The sequence below is a fragment of the Notolabrus celidotus genome, chromosome 18 (assembly GCF_009762535.1).
Source record: "Notolabrus celidotus isolate fNotCel1 chromosome 18, fNotCel1.pri, whole genome shotgun sequence".
Taxonomy (NCBI): domain Eukaryota; kingdom Metazoa; phylum Chordata; class Actinopteri; order Labriformes; family Labridae; genus Notolabrus; species Notolabrus celidotus.
Window position 1 is genome coordinate 3,054,890 of NC_048289.1, and position 15,425 is coordinate 3,070,314.

Here is a 15,425-nt window from a genome sequence, read left to right on the forward strand (position 1 = left end):
AAATCTGTGACCAATCCTTCATAAAAGGTCCTGCTGCCTTTCTGGCAGAGATCGGTTTTACTCCCCACGTCTGCAGATTTGAAGATCTAGTGGATGATTTTTATTTATCATGGATAAGTGCTAGCGCTAGTTAGCATAGCCACATAGCTACATGTTCGTAGCTGTGTACCAAGACACACGTCTACATACTGATAAATAAAACAACAAGAAACACTAAATCTATGACCAATCCTTCAGAAAGGTCCTGCTACAGGCGCCTCTCCATCAGGATCAGATTCTGGATCAGATTCAGAGGGTTAAAGTAACGCGATCTCTGAGCAGCCGTGTATATTCAGCCAACATGTAAACATTAGATCAACGTGCTGGACAGCCGAGGCACATCCACTTCCTGAGGGGGCGTGGTCAGAGAGAAAACAGAGTGTTCTGAGGAGGACTGAAGAAGAGGGCTTTTCAGGCAGACCAAAATCTGATTCCAAAGTGTTTTTTTGAGCATAAACTTTAAAGACATGTTTTGGGGACCTCTTAGACTAATATATATTGATGAAAAAAGCGTGATGTCACCTTTAAAATAATTTAAATCCAAATGCAAAATATAAATATAAATGTTAAATATAAATCTAAATGTTAAATGTAAATCTAAATGCAAAATATAAATATAAATGTTAAATATAAATGTTAATATGTAAATCTAAATATTAAATATAAATCTAAATGTTAAATGTAAATCTAAATGTTAAATATAAATGCTAATTGTAAATATAAATGTTAAATATAAATGCTAAATGTAAATATAAATGTTAAATCTAAATGTTGAATATAAATATAAATGCTAAATATAAATCCAAATCTTAAATGTTAAATCTAAATGTTGCTCTTTGATCCTAAATATTTAGCTGATACGCAGATTCACTGCCGCCTAGCGGAAATACCAAAATAAAAGCTCCAAAAAGTGATACAGACTTAGCAATAGCAACTTAGCTTGTCCATACCATAGACTGGGTCAGTTCTGTCTCTGAGCATTGAAAAATCTCTTTATAGCCTCCAAATCTGTATCGCTTTATGAAGCTCTTATTATGTTTTGGAGCTAAATATGGAGAAATGTTGTTGTTATTTTTTGGGTGTGCACAACTTTACAAACAGTGCCCATAGACTGTATAAAATATGGACGTAGTATCCGTGCCGTCACCCATCTGTTTCTGAACGCTGTTTTGAAGCCAATCGGCTGCGGCAGCCATATTGCTTCTGTCGAGCCAGTGTGACGTAAAGAGGCGGGCTTTGAGCCTCCTAGCCAACAGCTGCAGTGTTCCTGCAGGCAGCTGTGCCTCTCATTGGAAGACTAGTAATCTCAATATCTTCGAAATTGCCGAATTAGAAAAAAATTCACCCCCCTCACAGTGAGAGGACATCGAGAAATGAGCTATTCAGACTACACTCATCTTTTGTACCAGGCTGTAAACATGTTTATTAATGCTGCAAAGATCGTCTTTTCCCCATTCATGTGTATGTGACTTCCGGTACTTCTGGAGCCAGCCTCAAGCGGATCCTCGAAGAACTGCAGCTTTTAACACTTCCGCATTGACTCATATTTTTAGACCGGAGGTTGCCGCTTGACAGCGCCCCATACTTTAAAGCCTCTGGAAACATAAATCGAATATTTAAAATTCACATACAGTATCAAAATGTAATGCGTAATCAAGCTTCAACAAAAAGAGTGAAAATAATCATCCACACTCTGAAAAAACTCTGTTCAAAAACATCTTATTTTACAGGGCATTTCTCAGGACTGTGTGGGCGTGGCCTAACTCTTTGATTGACAGGTCAAGAGAGAGTTCACAGCCTGCATGTTTGAGCCGTCTGACTCTGAATCTAAAGACATCAAAACTCCAGAATCTGAAAATGATTCATTTACAATGTTCTGAGTGCTGAGTCACAAAATACTTCAGAATCAGGACTTCTATCATTTATTAGTTTTATCACTCTGTAGTCTCCGGTGTGCAAGCTAAGAAAAGATGTCCTTCCACCCACCGTTATGGGGAATGTAAGATCTATCTACGATAAGGTGGACGAGCTAACCCAGCACCAGAGGGAATACTGGCAGAGTAGCATCATGCTAACAGAGCTAACAGCGGACATGAACGCCACATTGGAAGGATTTCACCTGCTGTGGGCGGACAGGATACAGGAGAGCAAGACTGAACACACTGGTGAAGAAGGCCAGCTCAGTCCTGGACCCTGTGGAGGTGGTGGCTGACAGGAGAATTATGGCCAAGCTGTCGTCTCTGACGAACATTTCTTTTCTATATATATTCTTGTTGAAAATCTTGTACTGTACATCTTTATGTTTGCTGCTGTAACTCCGTGAATTTCCCCGTTGTGGGACGAATAAAGGATTATCTTACCTTATCTTATTAGGACCATGGGACGCTCAGAGCAGCGGAGGCTGAAGTGTGGTATGTGCACGCAGAGGAGCTTGGCTCCGGGTGTCAGACGGAGCTGTTTGACTAAACTCTGAGCTGTTTGGGGAAAGTTAGTGAACTGGTCTTGAGGGAAATGTGCTGAGCATGTGCAGGACTGCTTTAGCCACTCGGCCACTCAACCACGTCCCAAAGTTTTCCCAAATCAACACAGTCAGGAAAATGGAGGAATTCATTTCTGATTGGTTGGATATTTATGACGTACTAAATATCAGGTTAAACCAGCCCCCTTTAAAACCCAGTGTGAAAACGTGTTAAAAAACGTCATTGAACATATTTGAAAAATTGATCGAAGTTGAGCTCTAACATTTTTACATAGTTTTTAGTATTTACATATGGTCTGAAATATCATAGGTAGAACGTTGTTTTTGATTTGTGTTACCAGAGTCTTTAAATCAGTAAAATCTTAAAATTCTGAAACATACAGGGAGCCAGAGTAAAGACGCTGAAGCAGGAGAGATATCTTTGTGTTGTTTGGTTCTGGTAAAAAAGCTTTGCTGCTGAGTTCTGCACAAATAATTCTAAATGATGTGCACAAAGGCATGAAATGAAACAAAACATAAGTCTCCTCACGACAGAAGACAGGGCTGGCATCCCCGCTCTGCTCTAGTGCTGCAGTCAACATACAGGCAGCGTGAACACAGGGGCGGCGAGTCAGCGCTATAGCTGTCACACACTGCTCGGGTTGGCTCTGTGGAAGAAAAGAGACATTAGTTTCTCCTCAGTCTGCTTTGTGTAGTCCACTGAAAACAAACAGTAAATAGTAATATGTGCTGGTGATGGTGGCAGAAAGAACACATTGGGTGGAAGCTGTCCTCACCTGGTGGATTAATGATGCCTGGCCTCATGTTGACCGCTTGAACAGGTTGTTTGTGAGGGAAATGTCCACACTGCACTGCAAAACTCAAAATCTTACCCAGTGAAATTGTCTAATTTTTAGTCAAAATGTCTTCTCCCACTTGATTTAAGATACATCTACTTAACAAGTAACATTTGAGCAAGATAGAGGGACTTGTTTTAAGACAATGTACCTTAAATATCTTGTTAAGTCAAACAATCTTGAAATGATCTTGTTTTGAGTTGTAATTTAGAAGAAACAAGGTTTATTTTACATTTCAGACATTTTTCAAGCTGAGATCTTATTTGTAGAAGATGGATAATCTTGATTTAAGACAAACCCTTTACTTGATTTAAGTAAATGCATTTTATTGGAGAATCTATCAGAACACAGCTCCATTGATAAAAGAAAGACAAGTTGTTTTTTTATGGACAAGTTACAGTTTTCAGGCACTGTTAATCTAAATCAGATAAAAACATACATCCTCAAACTACATGCACACAGTATTACAGCAGTATGTATTAAGGGAGTGATGTGCACACTGCAAATAATTTGTCACTTGCCAAGATTTGAATTCTTAGATTGAGACATGTTAGATGAATGAGCTTGTTTTTAGAGTTATTTACTTGTTTTTCACTTTGTATGTATGGTTGAATCTTAAACTGATTATGAACATGTCTTTTTTTGTTTCAATTAGTCTGGAAATCTTAAACTGAGTGAATGAATGTTAAAATAAGATATATTGGTTGTCTCACCTAAAGTCTCATCAAAACAAAACTTGTTTCAAAATTGAGTAACAACTTCAAGTTGGTTAATTTAAGAATAACACATAAGGCATCTGTTCAAGACACAGTTCAGCTTGTATCTTATTGCTCATAGTTCTGCTGTATGGTGATATGTTTGTTTTGGTTTGGCTTTAAAGACTGTTTGAAATGAAGTATGCATTAACCCTGAGCCACTATTAATAGTGCAGAAAACTATCATGAATTTGAATGTAGCATTTCCTCAATACTCCGTTTCAGGACACAGGTGAAATAATCTGGTTAATCAAAAAGGAGGGAAACACACAAGGACAGGAAGTAAAACTTAACTGGAAACACAGGGATGAAGAACTACAAAATAAAACAGTAAACACAATGCAAGACAAAGAACCACAAGAAAATACAACAAGAGACATGGATCACTAAACACCAAGAGAGACAGAGGATATTTAACTTACAAGTTTTGCCCAAATAAGGACATGGCTGACTTGACTGACAGGCTGGAACACTGTGGCTGTTAGCGAAAAGGCTAAAGGCCCGCCTCTTTACCTCACACTAGCTCAGTCTCTGGTCAACTGCCTCCATGCCATTAAAACCTGGATTACAACCAAACTCCTCAAACTCAACAGTAAAAAGGCAGAGCTCATGGTTGTGGCCCCCAAGCCACTGCTCAGGAAGGTTGGAGATCTCCTCCTCCATGTGAATGGCCGTTCCATCTCCCCATTCCCTGAAATCCGTCACCTGGGTGTCATTCTTGACTCCACCCTCTCCTTCCAGTCACACATCAAATCTGTCACCAAGTCTGCCTTCTACCACCTGAATAACTTCTCCCTTCTGCGTCCATCTCTTTCTGAGTCAGTTGCTGAGACCCTCATCTATGCATTCATAACCTCCCGGCTGGATTACTGCAATGGAGTCCTGTTTGGGGTACCCAGCAATTCCCTGGACAGGCTCCAATGTGTGCAGAACTCAGCTGCCAGGGTTCTCACGCATACTAAGCCCTGGCAGCACATCACCCCTACTCTCATGCACCTCCACTGGCTCCCTGTTAAGTACCACATCTCCTATAAACTCCTCTTCACTTACAAATCCCTGCATGCCCTCGCCCCCCCAATAACCGGCCGACCTCCTCCACTAACACACTCCATCCCGGAACCTAAGGTCTTCAGACCTGATTTACTCTCCATCCCTCGGACTAAGCTGCAGACTTTTGGAGACAGAGCCTTCAGTGTGGCAGCCCCCACTCTGTGGAACTCTCTCCCTTCTGACATCCGCAGCACCCCAACCCTGGACACTTTTAAAAAATCAGTCAAAACGCACCTTTTCCTCAAGGCCTTTCCCCGGTAGCTTGTGTTATCCCTACCTACCTCCAAGACCCCCTACCTGACCCTGTGAAGCCACCTGGGGTTTCTTGAAAGGCGCTATATAAATACCAGTTATTATTATTATTAGCTCGACAGAAGTTAGGTTGAATTCAACATTTCCAATATGGCACCCACTGATGATTGCCTTCAAAACATCGCTTTAGAAACAGATAGGTGACATCACAGATACTACGTCCATTTATTATACAGTCTATGAACAACATTCAGACCCGTGTTTGGAATGCCTATTTATTTCTGAATGGATTAGAGCTGAAGGTTGTTGCCTCCATCTTTTAAATGTGTCTGAGTCTATATATTGAGAACAACAGTGATGTCTGGCTGCAGATCCTGATTCAATATTTCTCTGCTGTTTCTCATCAGACTGTTTTGGTTCCATTTTTTTTCAGATCCAAGGATGTAAAAACAGTCTGTGTGTTTTAAAGCAGGTCTGGCAATATAATCACGACACGTCCTGGGCCTTGATGTTTCTGTTAGGGATAATGCAACAGGGTGGAAACACTCAGCATGGCGCACCAGAAACAACTCGACTCTAAAGACAGGAAGAAAAGTCCAACACAAATACAACAACAGCCTCCCCAGTGTCAAAGTCCAGGCTGGACTAGCTTTAAAGGGGACATATCACGCTTTTTTCATTAATATATATTGGTCTAAGAGGTCCCCAAAACATGTCTTTAAAGTTTATGCTCAAAAAAACACTTTGAAATCAGATTTTGGCATGCCTGAAAAGTCCTCTTCTTCATTCCTCATCAGAACACTCTGTTTTCCCTCTGACCACGCCCCCTCAGGAAGTGGATGTGCCTCGGCTCTCCAGCACGTTGATCTAATGTTTACATGTTGGCTGAATATACACGGCTGCTCAGAGATCGCGTTACTTCAACCCTCTGAATCTGATCCTGACGGAGAGGCGCCTGCAGCAGGACCTTTCTGAACCATTGGTCACAGATTTAGTGTTTCTTGTTGTTTTATTTATCAGTATGTAGACGTGTCTTGGTACACAGCTACTAACATGTAGCTATGTGGCTATGCTAACTAGCGCTAGCACTTATCCATGATAAATAAAAATCATCCACTAGATCTTCAAAAAATCTGCAGACGTGGGGAGTAAAACCAACCTCTGCCAGAAAGGCAGCAGGACCTTTCTGAAGGATTGGTCACAGATTTAGTGTTTCTTGTTGTTTTATTTGTCAGTATGTAGACGTGTGTCTTGGTACACAGCTACAGCTACAGCTACAGCTACAGCTACGAACATATAGCTATGTGGCTATGCTAATTAGCGCGAGCACTTATCCATGACAAATAAAAACCATCCACTATATCTTCAAATCTGCAGACGTGGGGAGTAAAACCGACCTTTGTGTTTATTAAGACAGCCTACAACTAGCATGCCTCCCTCCTAAGCTCCTTGTTAGCACACATTTGTGCAGGTAATGAAAAACAGAGGAGGGATTCAGTATTATTTTATACAGTCTATGGGCTGAACAAGCTCCGAGCTCTGACTCCGTGACAGACCGGATATTGTTGTTACGTAACAAAAACACTGAAGTCTGAAACGGCTCGTTTCACACACATTTACAGAAAGGTGGAGAAATCAGAACAGGGGCAGAATGGATTTTTTTCATTCTCGGGGGGGTTTGTAGACATGCCAGGGACACATATTTCAGGTAAAGAACCATTATAAAGTCAATTTTGCATGATATGTCACCTTTAAATCTGCCTGCTAGTTATCAGAAATAACTTCATCATCATAATTTCAACACTACCCTCTTTCGTCAAACTAAACAACTTTCCCCTTTAAATAATTCATTCAGTGTGAATTACAAACTGTGCCAACAAGCACTCCTTCAGACCCGGAGCACTTTGGTTCTCATGGTAGACTCAGCTGAGTTTGGATTTCAAAATAGTTTCTGCAATCGTGTGATTCTGACACAAAATATTTTATGTATTTGCAGTGATGATGATGATGATGATGATGATGATGATGATATTTCTGTACTGTCAGAGTCTGAAGTGTGTCTTGCATCACAGCATCTCTATTTACAACTTAGCAGACGAGACTCAAAGATGCACAGAGTTAGAAACAACCTTTCAAACATCAAAAAGCATATTCAGAGGCTTCCCACATTCTTCTGATCTGAGGTTCAGCTTCTTCTTCTTCTTCTATTTCAGGATCAGGTTCATGTGTGCTCCAGTCTGACCTTATTAAAACCTGTATCTCAGGTCTGATGGTGAGAGTTCATAATAACTGTTAGGAGCCTGGTTAGAGTTAGAGACCATGTGGTCAGCCAGACTCATCATGTTTTTATTGTAGGCTCTGAAGTTTGTACAATCTCTGATCATATATTCATATTGAAGCAGTTTGGACTTTAAAGTGAGGACAGACACACGTACCATGAGGTGTTAAGGGACTGGGTTTTAGTTCATGCATTCTTTTCAGACGTTGGTTGTGTCCTCCTTTCTGGAAATTGTTTTGTGTTGGCGTCCCTGACGGCCATGATAGATTACAGAGCATCAGCACTAAAGTATACATCATTTGTTGATGATCATTAAAGGTAGTGCTGGGCGATAATTCGATAACGATAATTATCGCGATATAATTTTTCTTGATATAAATATAAAACATTTTCGTTAAAAATTCGATATAAATAAACATGTTATTACACCCCACAGCCACTTACAATGGAGGGGGCGCTGATGAGCCTTAAACGCTAGTTGCCGCCCAACATTTGACAGAAGAAGAAGAGACATTGAACAGCCAATCATGTCGTGGGGTGAGAGGGGTGCTGGGAGCTGAATGTAAACACAGCTGAGACGAGGGACAGTGGCACGGAAGGAAACTCAAAACCTACCAGCTCAAAGCAGAGTCGTTAGTCTGACACTGAGTGACTCTGTGTTAACTATTAACTTAACACACTTCATTAAATATACTTTCAGGATGTGGGCAAAGGAAGAGCACAGAGACAACTTCTGCTGTGCATTTCTAACACGTTAAATGTCCACCGCAACACTGAATAATCGTGATGCATTCACTGCACTGTGGGAAAAAATACCTCTGCCCGTAACCCTTAGTAACCTTAAAGGAGAGAGCACAACTCAAAACATGATCTACAAACTGATACACAGTTTACAATTTGATATATCTTTGTTGTAAATGTAAATCAAATTATGGAAATAACCTCAACCTGAGAAAAATAAGAATCTACAAACTAAAACTTCATAAAAATCTCATCTTACATTAAAGACCTGCTTCCTGTTAGCACCGTCAGAAAAAGTGGATTTAAGAAGTTCATCAGAAAACTAAATACAGATACAAACTAACAAACTGTCTTCAACTTTCACTCTAGTGATGTGTCGGTCGCGAACGATCCAGCTCTAAGAGCCGGCTCTTTGAAGTGAACGACGGGAGCCGGCTCCTGACTGGGAGACGTTTTTGTTTGTTTTTTTTCTTGTTTTTTCTATTGAAGCCTCACATGATTGGCCAAAACATATGGTGGCGTCTTGACCAATCACGTGTCTACATTGAGCAGAACGGGGAGGGGAGGGGTTACAGACACACACAGCACAGTGATCACACCAACAGGAGGGAGACGAGAGGGAGAACGTGCGCGACAGACAGAGAACGCACTGGAAAGGTAAGAAAACGAGTGACTGCAGGAAACACAGTAAACTTTAGACACATTGAAATGGCATAGACAGTTTAAAGGCAGAGTGTTGACTGTGCAAGGTGAAAATATGTCATCAATCAGGATCCACAAAAAACCTGCAAAGGCACATTAGAAGTGTCTGTGAAGGATCTCAGTCATCCAGGTCATGGACATTAGAACTGTTTATCCATCAGTGCAATAAGTGAAGAATAAAGACAGTGAAGGGAACCTGCTGTTAATGAAGGTGTTGAAAAGTTTATAAATAATAAACATACAATCAGAGATTGGATCTATTTGTCTAATTGTGATGGGTCTTGTTTTTGTACTTTATAATACATTTTTGTAGCACTCTGCTCTGTGTTGAGTAATACACATTTGATATAATGTATGTTTTTTACATTAGTTACTCATTTTATATATAATTTTACATTATTTTAGGTAATACATTCATTTAAACACAAAAAAATCTGAGGAGCCACTTGGGAGCCGAAAGATCCGGCTCTTTGTAGTGAGCCGATCCAAAAGAACCAGCTGTTTAAAAAGAGCCGGAATTCCCATCACTATTTCACTCAGGAGCAAAAATCTGCATTTCAATTTAAATGATATAATGATTTCATATTTATCATGATAATTATCGATATCGACTGATATGAAATATTTTATCGTGATAACATAATTTTCAATATTGCCCAGTCCTAATTAAAGGTGACATCTCATGCTCCTTTTCAACAATTTAATACAGTCCCCTGTTCTCTAAATGAAACATCCTCACCATGTTAAAGTCAAAATATTATGTAAACCAAGCTCCAGAGGAGGTTTTGAACCAGCTCTAAATGAGAGGTGTGCCAACACTAAAAAAGTGTCGTTTTACCAAAGCAACTTGTGTGTGTGTGGCAAAACAAGGCTGCAGGAGACAGCACTGTCCGGCCTTATATGTTTGAACCGGAGTCAGATGTAAATGTCATCGTCATCGTTGACGAAAGCAACACTGCTGCCACCTTCTGCTCCGGAGTATGCGTCAGTGAACTTACACTCTAAAAAACACACGTTTATACTTTCCCCTAGTTCCCTCTTCATCCTCTCTCACTGTGTCCCATACTCCCTACACCTCAAAATAACATGCTCTGCAGATTCCTCCTCCTATTGAAATCCCTCACATAAACCTGTCTCATGTTTCCCTATCATTTTCAATGTCCTATTAAATGCACAATGTCCTAACCTTAATCTAGTCATTAGTATCTCCTCTCTCCTAAGTCCACTCCCTGTGTAACCCTGACCCCTTTCTGTAATTTGTGTAGATGCCTCCCACCTTTCTTGCCACTCTTGGATGATTGTGCTGCATCTCTCCCACTTGACCTCTACTTTACTGATGTTAATGTGCATTTCAAAAACAGAGGAACTAAATACAGAGAGTAAGCAACACAGGACACAGGTGAAACTAATCAGGGGAATCAAGAAGGAGGGAAACACATAAGAACAGAAAGTAGAACTAAAGTGCAGACACAAGGATCAAGATCTACAAAATGAAGAGACTAAGAAAACACAACAAGAGACATGGATCACTAAACACACAAGAGAGACAAAGGATAACTAACACAGAGTAAACACGGGGAGGAACAGAGGCATGAAATACAAGGACAAAACTAAACTAAACATCAACTCATGACAGATTGTTTTTTCCTTGTTTTGTATTCTGTCATTGATTACCTGTTCTTCTCTCTAGATGTACCGTGTTGTGTTTCAGTCTTGTTTCCTCCCTGTGTGTATTCTGTGTTTGTTAACCTCATGTCTTCCTTGTGGTTTGAGTTTTTCATGCCTTGTGTTGTATTCCCTGTGTGTGAACAGTTTCCTGAGTTTCCTTCTTTGCCGGTTCATGGTGATCTGTTGTGTCGTGTTCCCTGTGACGTCTTCTCCTGTTCCTCGTGATACCCTTGTGATTTCTTTTCTCCTTGGACTTTGATTTAGTCTATTTTAGTTTAGTAAAACCTTATCTTCCAATCTGCACTCAGGTCCTCTTCCTCGTATTTCCCACTGTGACAATTGTTCTTTGATTGCAGACAGCCATGCACACATTTAAACACTTCCACTCATGCTTTTGTTTCGTGTGTGATTTTCAATCAATCAATCTTTATTCATTAAGCGCCAAATCACAACAAATGTTATCCTCAGGCTCTTTCCAAACTGAGCAGGCCTAGACTAGGGGTGGGAATTTATAAGATTTTATCAATGTCAATGCCATTGTCGATTCTGTTGATCAATTCAATTCGAATCAAACGATTCCTGAGTATTTTTTTGATGGGAAAAAAATTAGTTCTACAGTCTTCCGCACCAAAAGGAACCATTTTATTTTTTCCAAAATTATGTCTGCACAAGACTGAACATGAACATATTCAACTTGAACATACTGAACAATAGGTTGACCTCATTCTTGGCCGTGTGAGTCCGGATGTGGCCCCCTCGAGCCTGGAAAAACGCTTTTCCTCCAGGGGTCATCACGGAGGTATTTTACCCGCTCACGGTGCCTAATATTCGGCCACGCGAGTCCGGACGTGGCTCCTGGAGCCTGGATGAAAAGACTTTGAATTTGGAGAGGAAAAACGCTTTTCCTCCAGGGGTCATCACGGAGGTATTTTACACGCTCATGGTGCCTTATATTCGGCCGTGTGAGTCCGGACGTGGCCCCTGGAGCCTGGTGGAAAAGACTTTGAATTTGGAGAGGAAAAACGCTTTTCCTCCAGGGGTCATCACGGAGGTATTTTACCCTCTCACGGTGCCTTATATTCGGCCGCTTGAGTCCGGACGTGGCCCCTGGAGCCTGGAGGAAAAGACTTTGAATTTGGAGAGGAAAAACGCTTTTCCTCCAGGGGTCATCACGGAGGTATTTTACCCGCTCACGGTGCCTAATATTCGGCCACGCGAGTCCGGACGTGGCTCCTGGAGCCTGGATGAAAAGACTTTGAATTTGGAGAGGAAAAACGCTTTTCCTCCAGGGGTCATCACGGAGGTATTTTACACGCTCACGGTGCCTTATATTCGGCCCCGCGTGAGTCCGGACGTGGCCCCTGGAGCCTGGTGGAAAAGACTTTGAATTTGGAGAGGAAAAATGCTTTTCCTCCAAGGGTCCCATCCAGTCCCATCTAACAGACAGGATGAGATCCAGTCCCATCTAACAGACAGGATGAGATCCAGTCCCATCTTACAGACAGGATGAGATCCAGTCCCAACTAACAGACAGGGTGAGATCCAGTCCCATCTTACAGACAGGATGAGATCCAGTCCCATCTTACAGACAGGATGAGATCCAGTCCCATTTAACAGACAGGATGAGATCCAGTCCCATCTAACAGACAGGATGAGATCCAGTCCCATCTAACAGACAGGATGAGATCCAGTCCCATCTTACAGACAGGATGAGATCCAGTCCCATCTAACAGACAGGATGAGATCCAGTCCCATCTAACAGACAGGATGAGATCCAGTCCCATCTTACAGACAGGATGAGATCCAGTCCCATCTTACAGACAGGATGAGATCCAGTCCCATCTAACAGACAGGATGAGATCCAGTCCCATCTTACAGACAGGACGAGATCCAGTCCCATCTTACAGACAGGATGAGATCCAGTCCCATCTTACAGACAGGATGAGATCCAGTCCCATCTAACAGACAGGATGGGATCCAGTCCCATCTTACAGACAGGACTCAAAATATGATCAAAGCGGCTACATAAAGAATGTTGTTGTTTTTTTTTACTTGACTTGGAGTAAGCACCTTTTATATAATTAAGACTTTTATAAAAACGTGATTTAATCAACTTTTATTTCAATCATTCACTGTTTATTTTAAACTACTACATGTTGAATTATGAATATGTGATGAACAATCAGGTAAGATTTTTAAAATATCAGAATCAGATCAGAATGAGCTTTACTGTTCAGATATAGATCTACAAACATGAAACATGACATTTTAACCTGATGACTTGTTCCGAGTAAGCTTTCAGGATTTCCTTCAGTTTAACTCTCAGATCCATCTTTACCAAACAAGGTCTGCAAATAAACTCCATCCAGCTTTCTTTCGGACAACCTTTTCTCAGTTTTCCATCAGACACAGAGGCCCTCATTTTTAGAACAGTTTACCTGGTCATATAACAAGTAACACAAATTTCAACTCATTCAAGAAACAAACCACAACATTTCTATTAGGTGAGTTAAGTAATGCAACTTGATTCAACTTTAATGCATATTTACAAACACATAATCTCCCCACTTTCCTAACTTAAAAATAACATTCTGTTCTTTTGTGTTTTGTTTGTTGTTTTAACTTTCCCTTCTTTTCATCATTGTTTTAAATATTAATCCCTCTTATTAATCTTTTTTTGTTTTGTATGTAGATATTCTGTTTCTACATTGATACTTTGTCTTTGTGTTGATTTTTTCTATGGAGGGCCACTCGACAAGCCTGTTAGGGTTTTTTGGCTCCTCCTGCACATAACATGTTAGTGTTTTTTTTTATTTTTTTTTATTTTACCTTTATTTTACCAGGAATATTCCCATTGAGATACAAAGTCTCTTTTTCAAGGGGGTCCTGGCCAAGACAGCAGCATAAAAAGTTTCACAAATAGAACAGGACAAAACATACAGTAGCAAGTAACTATTACATTGATTTATAAATTAGCAGTGTTAAAGGTGACATATCATGCAAAATTGACTTTTTAATGGTTCTTTACCTGAAATATGTGTCCCTGGCATGTCTACAAACCCCCTGGGAATGAAAAAAATCCATTCTGCCCCTGTTTTGAATTCTACACCTTTCTGTAAATGTGTGTGAAACGAGCCGTTTCAGACTTCCGTGTTTTTGTTACGTAACAACAATATCCGGTCTGTCACGGAGTCAGAGCTCAGAGCTTGTTCAGTCCATAGACTGTATAAAATAATACTGAATCCCTCCTCCGTTTTTCATTACCTGCACAAATGTGTGCTAACAAGGAGCTTAGGAGGGAGGCATGCTAGTTGTAGGCTGTCTTAATAAACACAAAGGTCGGTTTTACTCCCCACGTCTGCAGATTTGAAGATCTAGTGGATGATTTTTATTTGTCATGGATAAGTGCTAGCGCTAATTAGCATAGCCACATAGCTATATGTTCATAGCTGTAGCTGTAGCTGTGTACCAAGACACACGTCTACATACTGACAAATAAAACAACAAGAAACACTAAATCTGTGACCAATCCTTCAGAAAAGGTCCCGCTGCCTTTCTGGCAGAGGTCGGTTTTACTCCCCACGTCTGCAGATTTGAAGATCTAGTGGATGATGTTTATTTATCATGGATAAGTGCTAGCGCTAGTTAGCATAGCCACATAGCTACATGTTCGTAGCTGTGTACCAAGACACACATCTACATACTGATAAATAAAACAACAAGAAACACTAAATCTGTGACCAATCCTTCAGAAAGGTCCTGCTACAGGCCCCTCTCCGTCAGGATCAGATTCAGAGGGTTGAAGTAACGCGATCTCTGAGCAGCCGTGTATATTCAGCCAACATGTAAACATTAGATCAACGTGCTGGAGAGCCGAGGGACATCCACTTCCGGAGGGGGCGTGGTCAGAGGGAAAACAGAGTGTTCTGAGGAGGACTGAAGAAGAGGACTTTTCAGGCAGACCAAAATCTGATTTTAAAGTGTTTTTTTGAGCATAAACTTTAAAGACATGTTTTGGGGACCTCTTAGACCAATATATATTGATGAAAAAAGCATGATATGTCCCATTTAAGCTTTAAAACATGAGCACAAGCTGATCAGATCATCCTTTATCCTAGTTTTGAAATCCTCCAATCGAATTAAACAGTCCAGTTTCAGGCGACCCTGAAGCTCAGACCAAGATGAGGGAGCAAAGACATTAAAAGCACTTTTACCAAAGACAGAGCGAGCCCGAGGAATGACAAAAAGAATTTGTCCATGGGACCGAAGATGTCAGCCACTGACAACTTTAGGAGTCAATAAGGAGCATAAATAAGACGGCAGCTCCTGTAGTATGACATACCAATGCTCCATTCTTCTGTTGTATAAGGAAGACAAGCCCACCTTCTCATACAAGATACAGTGATTACATTTATTAATGAATTTTATCTGTTATATATTGGCTCATGTTATTGATAATGCAATGTTTGTTTTGTACTTTTATATGTGCAATAAATAAATAAATAAATCGATGTACACGATGACATGAGACGATAATATAGACTACAGTTTAAATAATATATGATGAAAGGTAAACTTATTCTCACTAACAATGACTCACCTTCACACACAGGTATTTAATGACT